The following is a 16,568-nucleotide window of genomic DNA, read 5'->3' as shown; positions in this document are numbered from 1 at the left end:
TGGCGGACAGCCCAGTACATCACTGGGGCCGAACTCCCTGCCTCCAGACCTCTATACCAGGCGGTGTCAGAGGAGGCCCTACAGAGGGTGGTGCGGACAGCCAGTACATCACTGGGCCGAACTCCTGCCATCCAGAACCTCTATACCAGGCGGTGTCAGAGGAAGGCCCTACAGAGGGGGGTGCGGACAGCCCAGTACATCACTGGGGCCGACTCCCTGCCATCCAGGACCTCTATACCAGGCGGTGTCAGAGGAAGGCCCTACAGAGGGTGGTGCGGACAGCCCCCACCCTCTGTAGGGCCTTCCTCTGACACCGCCTGGTATAGAGGTTCTGGATGGCAGGGAGTTTGGCCCCAGTGATGTACTGGGCTGTCCGCACCCCCCTCTGTAGGGCCTTCCTCTGATACCGCCTGGTATAGAGGTCCTGGATGGCAGGGAGTTCGGCCCCAGTGATGTACTGGGCTGTCCGCACCACCCTCTGTAGCACCTTTGCGGTCAGGGTGGTGCATTTTCCATACCAAGCGGCGATGCAGCCAGTCAAGATACCCTCGCTGGTGCAGCTGTATAATCTTTTGAGGGTCTGAGGGTATATGGCAAATCTTTTCATCTGCCCGAGGGGGAAGAGACGCTGTCGTGCGAATGTGGAGTGGACCGTGTTAAGTACTTGATGTGGAGGTCAAGGAATTTGACGCTCTCGACCCGCTCCACTACAGCCCTTTCGATGTTCTCCGCCCACTCTAGTTCCTATGTGGAGCTCTGGTCAAAACTAGTGCACTATATGGGGAATAGGGCTCTGGTCAAAAGTAGTGCACTATATAAGGAATAGGGTTCTGGTCTAAAGTAGTGCACTATAATAGGGAATAGGGCTCTGGTCTAAAGTAGTGCACTATATAGGGAATAGGGCCCTGGTCTAAAGTAGTGCACTACATAGGGAATATGGTGCCATTTGAGCATACACAGAGCCAGGATGAAGTGATTTAGGGGGCAATTGAAATCGGTGAGAGGGCACAATAGTTTTTTATTTGGGGGGGGGTTCTTGCATTGGAATTATATTGAATTCTGTTTATATCACGCTGTACCACAATAAACATAAAAGTTCAAATGCCCGAGACCATCGAGTGCTTTTGACCAAGAGGTGCCGCATCTTCAGTAACCGAGTATTCCAGCCACTCTCTTCCTATGATGGGGGGGGGGGCATAAAACCATGCATCTTGGGTAATAGGATTCTATAGGCTAACCTGGGCTGGCTCCTCTGTTCCAAGATCGTCAGGAACAGTCGGAGTTGGAGGAGGGACTGTGGAGCCATTATCCTGACGACACTTGTGGAAGCTTCCTAGCTGGAGCTCGGCAGCATCATCGCTACCGGGCTTGACGGCGGCCTCGTGGTTTCATTTCTGATATACATCGCGGCAGTGGCAGATTAGCTGGTTAAAGCGAAATTGGCGAATAGCCTGTTACAGCTAGCTAAGAGGCTAACTCAACTCTGTAGTGGTGGGACGTGAGGCAGAGTTCAGTGAAACAGCTTCCACTGTAAACTTGACCCCGTTCTTTATAAATCTAAAAATTACACGCGGAGGTCTTTCACGTTATTCTACCACAGACGAGCACTGTTTTTTGTTATGGAAATACAAAGGACTCATACCTAACCGCCCAGGGGCTTTCCATAGCCCCCCAGTGCACTCTGTCCATGGTACTGACACAGCGCAGCGGAGATACAGACCAACCTGTCACTCAATCATTTGAACTTTGCTGCTATTTTTATATTGGGACATAAAACTAAAAGTGAAGGGGTTTAAGCCTCTCTCTCTCTCTCTCTCTCTCTCTCTCTTTCTCTCGTGGATCCTGGCCCTGCATTTGAACTTTTTAGCTATTTTTATATAGGGACATATAACTAAATAAATATATAACTAAATAAATATAAATATATAACTAAATAAATATAAAAATATAACTAAATAAATATAAACATAACTAAATAAATATAAATATATAACTAAATAAATATAAAAATATAACTAAATAAATATAAAAATCTAACTAAATAAATATAAATATATAACTACAACTGAAAGAGTTAAGCCACTTTTTGCCATGGCAACATGCATTCACACACAGAAACAGAAACAAACATTCATACACAAACGCACACAAACAGCTCTTCAATGGGCAGTAGCGCAGAGCCATTGTGGATCCTGTCTCTGCACTTGAGACCCACAGACATCAGCCTTCTGTCCAGTCCTACTGATGAAACACCTACCTGAAGGCAGACTGATCCTGTTCCCATCCTTCAGTTTGAGACGTGAGCGTCTGAACTTGCCCTGCCTGCTCTCCACGCGGGGTTTCTCCTGGTACAGCTGGTGGATGATAACGTTCAGCTCCCTCTCCAGGATATGGATCTCCCTCTCAGCCAGCTCCTGCTCCCTCCTCCTCAGCTCCTCCTCCTGGCTCTTCTGCTGCAGCGCCGCACGACTCAGCTCCTCCTCCCACGACCTCAGCTCCTGGTGACAAGGTTAGAGGTCAGGGGAGATTTAACCATGGCGGGCAGATCTTTTTGTTTTGTGTTTGGGGGGGATTATAGATTACACTACAGTATATCACTACCCCATATCCATAGCCTGGTTCAACAACCATTAAAGTTTGCAAGACAGCACAAAAAAATCTGCAACCAGGCTAGATTATCACGTGGCCCCATGTTGTATGATGTGGAAACCGCCACGGCAGAGGCCTCTGATCTTTTGAAAGCTAACTAAGAAGCCTATCCCGCTACCTTCTCTTTGACCCTAAGCTGGTCGAACATCTCCTGAATCTCCATCTTCCAGTCGTCCTGCAGGGAGTGGAAGGACTCGACTGGCATCTCGAAGAAACCTGATTCCTCTATAGTTGTCAGCTGATCCAGGATACTGGTGAAGAGAGGTCGCAGGTGGGGGTCTGGACTCCAGCAGTCTGGACGAGAGAAGAAGAAGCAGCAGAAGAAGAAGTTAAAGGRGCCTCCACTTTTTTGGAGGCAGGCCACTCGATTTCGTCTCTGCGTTATATTGGCATCGAACATGTCACCCTCCCTAGGAGATGGGGTGACCTTGATAACTTATTATTAAAACGAGAGGCTGCCTGGATCTTTAACTTAAAGACCCTTGCTCCCTTCGGTCTCAACGTAGACTTTGATCTGAAGCCATTCTTGTGATTATTGTGACTTTGCCATTGTAATTGTTTGTKAGCTTGTGTAGTCTAAAATGAATCTATGATCGTATGCTATCCATTTGTTTTTTGTATGCTGTACTTTGTATGCCATTTTAATATTTGAGAATTAACCAATGATATTAGGCCACTTTTGGCCATGATTACAGACACCTGTGTGTCTTTTGACACTATATAAACGAGTCATCCCACAGTGTTTGTGATTATACCCTGATCAAGACAGCTTTGCTGTCGAAACGTTGGATATTACATTTTTGCATCTGTGTGTTTAGATGTACCACAGATAGAACAATGAGACAGATATTTCACTGGATGTGATAAATGTGAAGCATCCTGTTGGCCGTTTCCTCTCACTACCAAATATGGTGGTGAGAGGAAACGCAGTGGCCCGGCAGTGGGAGAAGGAGATGGATTTTGGCCGACATTTTGCTACTGTTCTCCTTGATGAAACATTTGATCTCAATATAGTTGTCGGCTTCCAAAACTACAATATTTTACAAACAGAGTGGACTAAAATGTGATAGATTTTACCCTTTGCCAAAGTTGCGTTGTTTAGAAGGAGTGTTAGGGCGATTTGAGTTAGTGCACAAGTGCACTTCAAAGAGTAGACGTTCCCTAACGGAAAGATGCAAATACATGCTAGAACGCGCCAATAGGCTCCTGCTAGCTCGTGCTTGGCTCTGCCCACCTCCTTGCTTGTTCTGCGCCACTATGATTCATTTGTTTCCATTGGAAACGGCAGGCTGTGGTCTATCTTGGGTTAGTTATTGTCACGCCCTGACCATAGAGAGCCCTTGTTTTCTCTGTGGTGTAGTAGGTCAGGGCGTGACTAGGGGGTATTCTAGTTTATAATTTCTATGTTGTGTTCTAGTTTATATTTTCTATGTTGTGTTCTAGTTTATATTTTCTATGTTGGTGTTTTGTATGATTCCCAATTAGAGGCAGCTGGTAATCGTTGCCTCTAATTGGGGATCATATTTAGGTAGCCATTTCTCCCACTTGTGTTTGTGGGATATTGTTTGTGGGATATTGTTTGTGGTGGTGCTTGTGTCATGTTTCGGTTGAAGAAGTTTCACTTTAAATAAATATGTGGAACTCAACAAGCGCCTTGGTCCGTTTCTTACAGCAACCGTGACAGTTATAAAAACTCTTTGGATATAACGTTTTGTTAGTATCTCTCTCTCTATATATAATAAATATACACTCTACCGGTCAAAAGTTTTATATATATATATATATATATATGACGGCACTCAATGGATCTACAGAGGACCTCAATGTAAATAAGTTATAATTTATTTTTGTACAAATATCTATCTATTATGGATCAGGATGGAGATGGATATAGTTATTTATTTACATATCTTATAATCGAATCATCTGTATTATTAAGGTAATGAAGTTTACGTTCTCTCAACAAATAGGTGGCTGTTGGCCTCATTTAAGAATGGCTAACAGAAAGCAGCTTTACCTTCCATGAGACGGGCGAAGGGCTCTGGGCAGGTGGAAGGGATGGGCAACGACAGCTTATTCATGGCCACTCCGTACGCCACAGCGAGGACAATTCCATGCCCTGAATGGCACTTTCGCCCTCCGGTCAAGCAGCTTTTCCCACAGGGGGAGAAACCCCGTAGCTACAGGGTTGGTGAGGAGTATATATGGAGATCAGAACGAGATGGAAGAAGTTTTTATGGACAGGACAGCTGAATTATTTCGGAAATATAGGAGATATTTTGGGGGGAAAGCTTACCGGAAACTGAAGTTTTTGAACCTTATGCTTTTTTTAATTAGGCTTATATTAATATTAATATTTTTTTTTCTTAAATTTATATCTTTCTTTTTCAGTATCAGCAGGAAACAGAATTGGTCAAGAATTCAGAATAAAGCTAGAGAATAAGAACAGCAGAGAGAATAGACAGTTCAGAGATAATTAGACAGCCAGAGGAGGATAATAGACAGCCAGAGGAATAAGACAGCAGAATAGGACAGCAGACAGAGAAAATAATAGACAGCCAGAGATAATACAGACAGCAGAGAGAATTACGACAGCAGAGATACAAATTTTAGGACAGCCAGAAAAGATAATAGGACAGCCCAAGAAAATAGACAGGCAGAGAGGGAGAAAGAGTATCACTAGACCAAGCAGAAATAGACCGCAGAAGAAGAGATAGACGCCATTGAAGCAGGGTTTAGTCATTGGTCTGTAATTGTATTTTTTCCTCATATGTTCAGGTATTATTAGGCATCTGATTTGGATCCTCTCTATTGAGATCTATTGATCTCTATCCTTTTTTTTTTAACTCTTTTCTTTCTGCCCCCGCCCTTCCTTTCGGAAAAGCTGACCACACTCGCGATGTTTGTTGCTTCCAGTTAACCACCAAACAGAAAACTAAAACAATCTATGCTCCCTCTGCTCAAGGTCTAGTTCAACGCTGGAAATCAAAAAAAAAAACCGACCGAATCTAAGATATCACAATCGCACATATACAGAAGACTGCTCTACTAGATTCACGCTGTTGGATAGTTCACACGCCATTGACATCACCAAAAATATTGAACAAATACGGCCATGGTTCGCGGCGCGAGTCAATTAGAAAGTGCAATTATTGACGATGTCGTTGAGCCTACACAATGATAGCAACGATTAAAAGGCGATCCCAAACCAGAAACGAGGTGGATTACTTTCTCATTCGTGCAGTTGTTACTTGAAAGCGCAATAATACCAAAACAACACTTGCTTTTACACCAGCGACTGATTTCATAATTGTAGCACACACTAGGAGTGGATCGCCCCTTAAAAGACAAACCTACTCGCGAAACCAAAAATTAATATGAACAACCGAAAATAAAAAAATGGAGCCTGTTCTACAAAGTTATGTAGCTATTCTTTTTGCTAACACGCAAGAGGCGATAATTCAGGAACAATGCTCATAAGGTTTCCTCACATATGACATTAATTAAATCCAATGAGTGATATTTTGCAACTCAATACGCAATAGCATTCAAAATTTACAGTCAGCTAATTCAAGCAAGACTCAAGAACACATGATCGTGTGCATAACCATGGTGGGCGAGGGGGCTGCTGAGACAGTCCACTCCTACTCGGTGTCATTTAACAAAGGATATATTAAATCTGAAGCACACCTGCAACTCCTCTTCAATGACCCTTTACATTCCAAGAATTGGGCGCTACTAGCATTGCTAGACAACGAAGTCCTGATCGTCCTCTTCCCAAGCGTAGTTGAGGCTTACTACTCACACTTCATTTTCGACTCGCTAGGTTATTAAATTACCCAAGAATGTAGGTCCACGAGGATACATGCTGCCACAAACTATTCTCGGCCCCATCTGGCGTACTCATACAAAAACACATTTTGCAAGGCTCTATTTTACCATTTACTTCTTCAGACAGCCGGGAAGGTGAAGTCAACACCCCTTTTACTTTTATAAGACTATTTAAATAGCTGTTGTTGGTGTTACTTAAAGAACTCCGTTGCATTAGGTTCTCAATAATGCGGAGGAGACACAAGACTGCTTAAATTTTCCCAGCTCGCAGACAATTTTTGCGTACTCAGAGCATCTCGGCCCCCAGACACACTGAGTACTGTACGCGCGCACAATATTTATTGTTGTTAATCTTGGATTTACAATGATATATTCATATCTCATACTCATAATTACAAATGAATTACAAATTAACAAGCTATTCAACAAGATACTGTCGCATATGAATATCCCATACTTTTCTCAGACCCCTCAATGTAGTGTGGCCTACTCACTCTAAGATACTACCAATAATGAATGTGCCTCCAAGAAAGCGTTAACATTTTGCTTAGCCAAGGTTCAACAATCTTGATAGAAGTTGCACTATGGAAAACATACACTCCTGTGTGCCCACTAACCGACTCCAATTCATGCGTGATGCTTAGCATCTCAACTATTCACTATGTGTCATACTCTCTTAGCAGCGTTTCTTTCTATTGAGAGGACTAAGATCCGCTACGCACATATAATATCAGTCATTGCATCGATACAGACTCGCCTCCACACCAACTTCTATAACCCGATTACATTCGACTACTCAGCTAGACACCTCATCCTTCTTCTCCCTCCAAACTCTGCTATCTCGTCTCCCAGTAAGCCAACAAGTTGGGAAATTTTCAGAAAACACTCAGCATTCAAACCATTCAAATGGAACACCAGGTCATGGAGGTTGGTTTCCCTCATCTCCCAGGCTATCACAGCACCTCTTAACGCTAGATCCATCATCCCGCAGCTGGCCACGGCACACCTTAGCTTATTCTCCCGCGCCAGAACCACTCACGCATCTGCGAAGTCAGAGTACAGTACAAAAAACTCAACACATCAATATAAATAGAAGAAGATGCCTTGCCCCTATTCCTATTTGAAGCATGCGTCAGAAAGTCAATTCATATACGCAAACTAACAAGTGTTCAGCCCATATCGAGGCGCTGTGTGTATACTCCCACTCACTAGTACCTATCTCACACTCACAAGATCATCAGAGCTCGTATACAAAGAGGGCACTCCTCGCTTTGCTCTAAACTACCACCGCCGATGCTGTGCATGGGCCTCGCTTGGAGAGCAGGATATCCTGACGGGCCGCCCAGCGCGAAGGACCGTGCTCGTAGAGAGAGTTATACACCATTGAGGCCAATTTGTGTTCTTATATACAACATCATACAGCGCAGTCTCACACTCGAGAGATACTCTCCCAACACTAGTGTGAAGTGGCCTGTCCACCTACTAAGAGTTAAGAATCTTTGTCGTTCGTAGGATGGGCCCTCTCCTGTAAACTCCCTGATCATTACACACTCACGTGAGTAGCTAGCCTTCGCTGGACATTGCGACGTCTCTTTCCACCTTACATCCTGAATCAGTCAGAGGAGTCCTCTTCGGACAGAAACGAATTGGCCATGCAGGCGTACATTAATGGCCGAATAGGCTTTGCCATTACTAATAGTACACCAACGATAAACTGTTTACAGGACATATCTAAAATACTCTCGGGTGTGTGTTCCCCCGGTGTCCCTCATATCATTGATTCGTCGAGTGACACCTAGAGTAACAAACCTCTTGCCCAACAGGCTGAGCTCACGAATCAAACGTAACACACCAATGGCAGTTTCAGATGCATTGACGGTTCTCACGGTTTCAGGGCAGACGTGCTTCGAGATGTGCCCACCCACACCCCCTGTATATCTCACCTCACTTAACCAACAACTCGGAAAGCCTCAGGGACGACAGTAGTGAGAGAAGTGGCAGAGAAGACTTTAAGTTCTCCTCATTCAGAATAAACGGCATGATTACAACAAAATTTCATTCGTAACAACATCGAGATTTGTCTACTACCACAACACAAAAAGACCCAGCGTTGTGTTAGAAGAAGGATCTCGTCTGGGAAACACAAGCAGCGAGCTTCTCTCAAAACTCTCCAAGAAGAGTCTGAAGAAAATTCGGTTAAGTTGCTGGTTCTGGCCCTAAATTCGACAGTACACCGGGCTAAATATCTTGACCATTTGGTTACTTTTGATCAAAACCCTCTTGTAACACCAAAACACCTTAGCAAAACTCCTCGAAACTGATCCATACAAAGATGCAGTACACAATCAGGAGAGCATCTCAGCTCAGCTAGCTCACGGGGCGCTGGATCCACCTCGTGCCTATTTGAGAGTAGCTCGGAGCAACTCGGCGTACCACTCTACGAACCGTCAATCGCGCTCTTTCAGAAGGCAGAAGGGGGCTCAGTTGAGGTCTGCACAACGCTCACCGGGGTGGCGGAAGTGCACTAACCCTCGACCCTGTCCACCACAGCAACACGAATCCTACACCTACGACGACCAATGTCGAGACAGGAGAACTGGCCAACTATAAAGTATGCCATCTCAATTAAGTAGTCAGAACAACACATAAATTCCACCCAAGAGTCCGACTGTCTCGAGTTTCACCCCCGCTATCATCAATATTTGACACCCTTATTGAAGGTTTTTGTACAAAGACCTACTCTGCATGAGGAAGGAAAGGCTTACCCGGTGTCTCGAGTATCGAGGTGCAGTTCAAGAGGCAGCGCAGAGTGAGCTAGCTGATGAAGACAGCTTCTATCTCTTGGAGGCCATCAGCCGAGACTGCGTAAAACTAACAGTCTGCTACTCTCACTACACTTTTTAGCCAGCTGTCACGGCTTTGTGCCTAAACATACGTGACCCTCAAAGTGCTTCTCAGCCCCATTTAATAATGGAATGATTGGGAAATTATGTAAAAACATGGTTATACCACTAGCCCAACCAACCTGCACCCACTATTTTTAATCCACTACAACTCGACACACCTAATACAGAACCAACACAATATACAATGCTCTGTCACAATAACCCTTATACTATATCTTATATTCATCTTCGAATGTATTATTACTGAATCTATGTCCTCTATATCGATTCTATACTTCAGACATCTCTCAGACTCATCTTTTTAAATTGTTAATACAATTGTATTCACTTAGTCAAACTCTCTTTTGTTTATAATAAAATATCTCGTATTTGAAAATCCATATCATTATATGCTTTTAATCAATACTTGCTGAGCATTTACTCATCTCATATGTGAGTTTATTACTGTACTCTATTACCATCTATCTCGGTGTTAGTGCTTGCCTGTTATGCCCGTTCTGTACCTATCACTCATTTCATATATCTTTATGTACATATCTTACTTTATCCCTTTACACTTTGTGTGTATAGGGGTAGTAGTTGTGGAATTGTTAGGTTATAGATTACTTTGTTGGATTGTGCACTTACTGTGAGCTAGTCTGTCTCGAACTTAAGTGGCAGAACAGGAATTTTCGTATCAGAGCTCCATCATCCCTGCTCCACAGCCCCTCCATTCTACACCACACTCTCCTCCATGCCACATACAGGTATTTTTCATGTACATCTCGAACACAAAGGGGCTGGCGACACAAGCCATCTGGCATCAAATAAAAGATACTTTGATTTTGATGTTTGATATTGTTAAAGAATGGAGAGTCTGCGATTCAACATTTCAGAGAGCTCTGCTTCTGACCCTTCTTGAGCGCTTAACCGTTCGGTTAAAATTGTTGTATGTCACGACGCCATGTCTATATTACTCTCTCTATACTCAATAAACAATCTCGACTCTGTCCTAATAGTCAAGAGTGAGTGGTACATTTAAGCTCAAACTTAGAACTAAGTATATTCACTTCTAGAATCCTCAGTAAACCAAATTCGTTAGATATACATATGGATCAGAAATGAGTAATATCGGTGTAGTTGTCCCTTAAGTGGGATAAGAAGCTGGTCAATCGCGCCGCGTGGGTCTTTTGGGTTGTGTCACACTAAACGATTATGGGTAGAGCATTGGCGCTGGTCGACTGTAGCAAGCCGAAAGTAAGGTATAGCATAGAGCACGGCTCAGTTTTGATTCCCACAGGTTATACACAACATTGAAATGCGTAATTCCTATTGCACGTAATGAACGGGCTCACTCATTCGGGGAACAGAGTGAGCACCAGAGTGTGAAATATATATATAGGAATTAACTGCTCAGTGTTGGTCGTCGGATTGTGGAACTTTTTTCCAGTGTGCTCTAATGTGTCTCTGTGAAAAGAATTATAGTGTGATAGCTGTTTGCGAGTGAGTGGGTTCGCCCTTCTCATGTCTAAATGTACTGGTTAAAATGTGATAGAATTGCTCAAAGAATGTTATTCTGTGTTTCAACGAGGTTAAACGATCACAATCATCTCTTGTGTGAAAACGGATTTACAGCGCCGCAGTGACATTATTCTCATTGCTCATTTTGGGTGCGTCGTCAATTAACTTAGGTAACTGTCTCGAATTGCTTTGTGTATTCTCATGCAGCGCTGAATAGAATGACTGAATTTTGCTTCTTTACTAGATCCAGAGATGAAATAAATGACTGAATGCTTTACTAGATCCAGAGCTGGATATAAATGACTTCAATGCGTTTATGCTTCTCAGGAGTTTCTTCGCGTTCTAATGATCCGACTGAATAATGAGCTCAATCTTTACCATTCTCCTCAACGTGCTGAACATAGACTATGAGTACTCTCAATGATTCAAATATGACTTACCAGTTGTCATAGCAGTTATTCTGTCTGAATAAATGACCTCAATGACTTTAACTAGAGATTTAGAGGCTGATTTACATGACCTCAATGCTTTACAGATCAAGAGCTGAAATAAAGGACTCAATTGCTTGGTGTATATAAAGTCGCTGAGAGAAGTGATCTTAAGAGAGAGTTTAACCCACGTTAATTGGGCTATGGTTATAAAAGAATTACTAGATTCAAGAGCTTCTGAGCAAAGTGATACTTTGCGTCTATACTGCAAACCTATGGTCTCCATCCTTGTTAGTAATCTACAGAGCCTGAATAAATGACTCAATTGCGGTTTTAAGACCTAGATCTGCGAGGATCTGCAACCTATGATACTCTGATTCATCAATTTATGAGGTTTGACTAAGGCAATACCAAAAATGGTCTGTGAGGAAAATACATACATGTACTCAATTGCTACTAGGAGAGTGCAGGAAGTCTGTAATAATTACGGATGAAATCTCTCACTATGATAGGCGCCCTTTACTATGATCCGCGAAGGCCTGAATAACTGCTGAACTTAACCCGACCATAACTGGGTGTTACCTCAGATCCAGAAACTTGAAATAATGAGTGACTCAGTTACTCTGCTATTTAAGCTTTAGAACATCACACAGAAGCGTAATTGTGAGTAGATTCCCTCTCTATGCTTATCTAGACTCCTAATCTGATATCAAGGAGCGTGCGAGTGCGGTGTACTACAGGCCACTCCCACGAGCTGAATAAATACTCAATGCTTACTAAGATTCCAGAACTGAATAAGGATTGAACACTCTCAATGCTTACTAGATCAAGAGCTGATAAATGATCATACAGTGACATATCTACTTACTTCCAGACAGTGAATAACTGACAAAGCGTGTCACGAGTGCCGCGATATAATAGATTCACAGAAACATAATCATAATATTTAGTTTAAACTATTTACTTCACACTCATGCATTATACTATGTCTCAAATGAACACCAGACTTGAGGAAAGAGTGATAGACACATCTGTTGTGAGACTCAATGCTTACTAGAAATCCAGAATAGACTAGAATATAATGACTGACAATTGCTTACTAGATCCCAGAGCTGAATAAAAATGAAAACTCAATTGCTTACTAGATCCAGAAAATCTATGAATAGAACTCACCTCAATACGCATGTGTTACTTACCGGAGCATACTCTATTAAAAATTTTACAGGGAAGACACATAGATAATATGATATAGAAATCCTCTGATTATGTACTAGATCAAAGCTGTAACACAATAAATGACTCAGTGAGCGTGCATTATAAGACATACTACCAAGACTAAGTTTCTAACTCCATCTTTGCAGTATTCAAATTATCGTCATCAGGATAGCACTCAATGACTCCATCATATAATAGATCTACAGAGACTGCCAAATAAATGAAAAGACTTCCAATCTTTACTAGATCTAGAAACTGAATTTAAAATAGATCGCAACTCTCTAAAATGCCCTAATGTGAACTAGATACGACAAAGAAACCTAGAATTCATATACAAGACGTCAATGTGCCAGCTATTTAACATACGATCCAGAATAATAATTATTGAATCTCTCTTAATTTGCAGCCATATGTTTTTGATTTCAAAAATAAAATCTGTGGCGATATTTCATTGTATTAAAACACATAGCGTCAATTCTCTTATTTTCAACTAGTATCCCAGAAAGCTACACACTCAAATATGACACTCAATGATCCTAACTAAATGTGCCATACAAAGCGCGAACTAGCTTGAGCTCAAAGTGAAATTATTTCAGACACCAAACGTCACTCTCATAGAGTCTACTCATCATAAAAACATTTTTGATCTGAAACTGAAATATTTACATAGAGTCAGCCTCCATAGTCGCTAGTGCACAATATGAATCCAAGAGCAGGCAGAAGACTTGTGATATTCCTCCTGCTCTTTACTTTAGATCCAGAACTGAATAAATTGACCACATCACATGCAATAATTTTACTCATCAAGAGGACTGAAATATAAATGAAACTACAAAAAAAAGTTTTTTATAATAATTGCTAATATAATCTGAATATAAACAGCAGATAGAGAACACTATCTCTCGGCACTGCTTATACGAGATCCAGAGCATGTATATAGCGTAAGCCTAAACAATGATAAGCATACAAACACATGACTTTGGGCGCCCTACTAATCCAACGAGCTGATATAAATGACTCAATGCTACTTACTGAGGCCACAAAAAGTTGCACCTGAAATATATGATTCATAGTGCCACGACTCATTACATCTAGATCCAGAAGAGATTTACTGAATGAAATAAAAAATAATCAACATAACTCGAGATGCTTTAGTGAGGACCAGACTTACTCTTTATAGAAACTGTAGATACTTTCCTCATCCAAGAATGTTGTGAACGAGGTGTCCTTCTGTCCCAGTTTACTAGATGAGTGTCGAGTGAAACTGAAAATTAAATGACCTCTGTTTGCTCTCCGTATTTCAGAGAAGAATGGCACACATGAATTTTTTCCCTCATGATCAATTAAGCATTGGCACTAGCTTCAAATGCTCTTACTAGATCCCGAGAGTAGGCGTGACATAAAAATTTCTCTCTTACCAAATACGTTAAACTACTAGTAACAGCAGGTGAACGGAGAGTCAGAGCTGAAATACAACGCGGTGCAATGCACAAATATACTCTAGATCCAGAATCTGAATAAAGTATGTATCAATTAAATCATGACATTCTAATGCTTACTTAGCATCCAGAGAAGCTGAAACATAAATATAGATAACTTGCAAAATGGATTTAACTCGATAATCCATTTAGACAATAATGCATAAGTGTTTGGTCACATGTATCATACAAAAAAATACATGCAGCCGGATGATTGTTACGACCGTTTTCGTATTATCCAGAAACGCGTGAAGGTGACAATAGCACGTGCAGATCTGCTAATTCTCCATTATCTCCTTACAGGATACAGAGTCCTGAATAAATGACTAAATGTTTTACTAGATCCAAGGATAACACTGAGTGGGCAATAAATAACTACTCCTCCAGCCCGCTTTCACACGTGTCAAAGAATAGAGAGTGTCTAAGTGATGATTTTTTTACGCACCACAACGAGCGAGAATCTCTACACGATGGCATGCGAGTGCTCTCACAAAAAATCCCGTGCCTATTCATGCGCCCTCCCTCCCCATCCCTCCCCCCCCCAGTTTTACACCAATAGCGGCACCACATGCCAGACGTCGCTTGCCTTTAGAGGTAATGGTGTATTAGAGTTGTAGAGGTTAGACATTGATTCCCCTCTCAGCGGCCAGTGTGCAAAGACCACCTAGTGCCTAGTACGGTCATCAAGTTGAAAAGGAGCATTCGATTTCTGAACATTTCACTCCCTTGGTCAGGAAACCTGCGTTCGGACAAGAAATTATGGCCTTTCGTTTCGCGTCAGAGAAATAATGCTCCACATACCTTGATTGTTTTTAGAAGGACTTTAGATAAAGTGTTTCTTATCCATAAAAGATGGTACCAATATTAATTGGCATATTGTACGAGCAAGATGGTTTGATTAGAGATGGGCCGTCCCTCTTCTGTCGAAAATGGGCTAAGCTATCTCCAGCTGGTGACTACACTCATTCAACTCTTTGCCTTGCCTATGCCAGTATATGCAGTCACGTTTTTTTTTACCTGCAGCATTCTTCCACCATTATCAATACATTACACAGAGATTTCACCAAACTCCCTGTTCTCACCGATAGAAGTCATCCATACACTAGCGATCTCGATCTGTATACAACAATTAGATTGTATAGCCTCATAATACTGAGGCGTCTAGTCGTGATTAGGATACAGGGGGATCGTTATGGTAATGTGGACCGTTTGTCTCCCCAGTGCGAGGATTGAGGAGAGTTTTGGGTTTGTTTCAGCAAAATGGCGAGGGTGTACAGGCGGGACCAGTTCGTAGCTGGATTTTTTCACAGATCCTTTATAATTACGCTGTTGCGTGCCGAGAATTCATAAATGTTGTCTCGCGGGGGGTTTCTCCAGTTCTGTGAGGCGGGAAAGAGTAATGTATTTTGTTCTCTGTGAAATTACGACTCTCTATACTGTTGAGGCCATGAGATGAAAGACTCTCTCCTCCAGGAATTTAGAATACACATCTCTGACCACAGCAGCCTGATGGGTGTGATATGGAGACAGGGAGAGGGGTGATGGGGCTTGCTGTTACCCAAAGAGGGGCAACGTTCATGACATCTGAAAATATATTTTGTGAACCAACCACTCGCACTTTGACTCTTTTCGTCTCTTTACTAGCTGTTGACTTTGTAAGATATTAGACAGAGGAAATCAATGTACTTCCGCAGTAATTATGTAATGTGTCATGGCTCAGGTTAGGAGTTTGTGAATGTATGTTTTATAAGCTAGGCAGGTTCAGTTGGAATAGAACCGAAATTCTCATCATATGTTGTGCAATGACGGGCACTAGAGGAACGAGTGTGGTTTAACATGCCTTATTTCAGCGGGGCAGAACTGACAGGACGTTCGGGATCTTACGGCATTGTCAGCGTGCGGGGGATTCGATGCTGATAGCATGCAGACAAGTCATTCTCCAATACCACTCATAATAAATTATTAAGTTGTTTTCCAAAATAAAGGGAAAGAACAAAAGGGCGAAAACAAGAAAGAGGTCACGATGAAGCGAAAGAGGAGAAGGAGACAGGAAGAGAAACAACCAAGAAGAGAAGAATAGGAATGAGATGATTATAAAGTATAAAATGAAAGAAAGACAGTGGCTAGAAAGACATGAGGCCCTTGATTAATGTTTAAGTTTTTCACGTTGTCCTGTGAGGTCTGTGCATCGACCCATTGCAATAAAACACACACACACACACATGATTATATATAACAATACACACACAACATGCACATAGAAACACACACACACACACGCACAACACGCTGCAACATTAAATACACACAAACAACACACAACTAACACACACCACACACAACACACACATCCTACACACACACACACACACACACACACACACCACACACACACCACCACTAGAGCTCGAGCACACACCCAGTCAGTTGTCCCACCTAGCTATTCTTAAGACGACGGCCAAAAGAGGAGGCCTGGTGGGAGGAGCTATAGGAGCGATAATTATAAGGAACTGGATGGAATATATACTCCATTACACCACCCAGTTCCCATAATATAACTC

At 42.2% G+C, this 16,568-nt stretch overlaps 1 pseudogene; it reads right to left on the bottom strand.

Annotated features, from left to right (window-relative positions):
- LOC112075740 (mitogen-activated protein kinase kinase kinase 9-like) overlaps positions 1-16,568 on the bottom strand; it is a 34,932-nt pseudogene that overhangs the window by 14,033 nt on the left and 4,331 nt on the right.

This window comes from Salvelinus sp. IW2-2015, unplaced genomic scaffold (genome assembly GCF_002910315.2).
Source record: "Salvelinus sp. IW2-2015 unplaced genomic scaffold, ASM291031v2 Un_scaffold3362, whole genome shotgun sequence".
Classification (NCBI taxonomy): domain Eukaryota; kingdom Metazoa; phylum Chordata; class Actinopteri; order Salmoniformes; family Salmonidae; genus Salvelinus; species Salvelinus sp. IW2-2015.
Note: the sequence above shows the minus strand (reverse complement) of the source record. Positions and strands in the feature narration are given on the sequence as shown.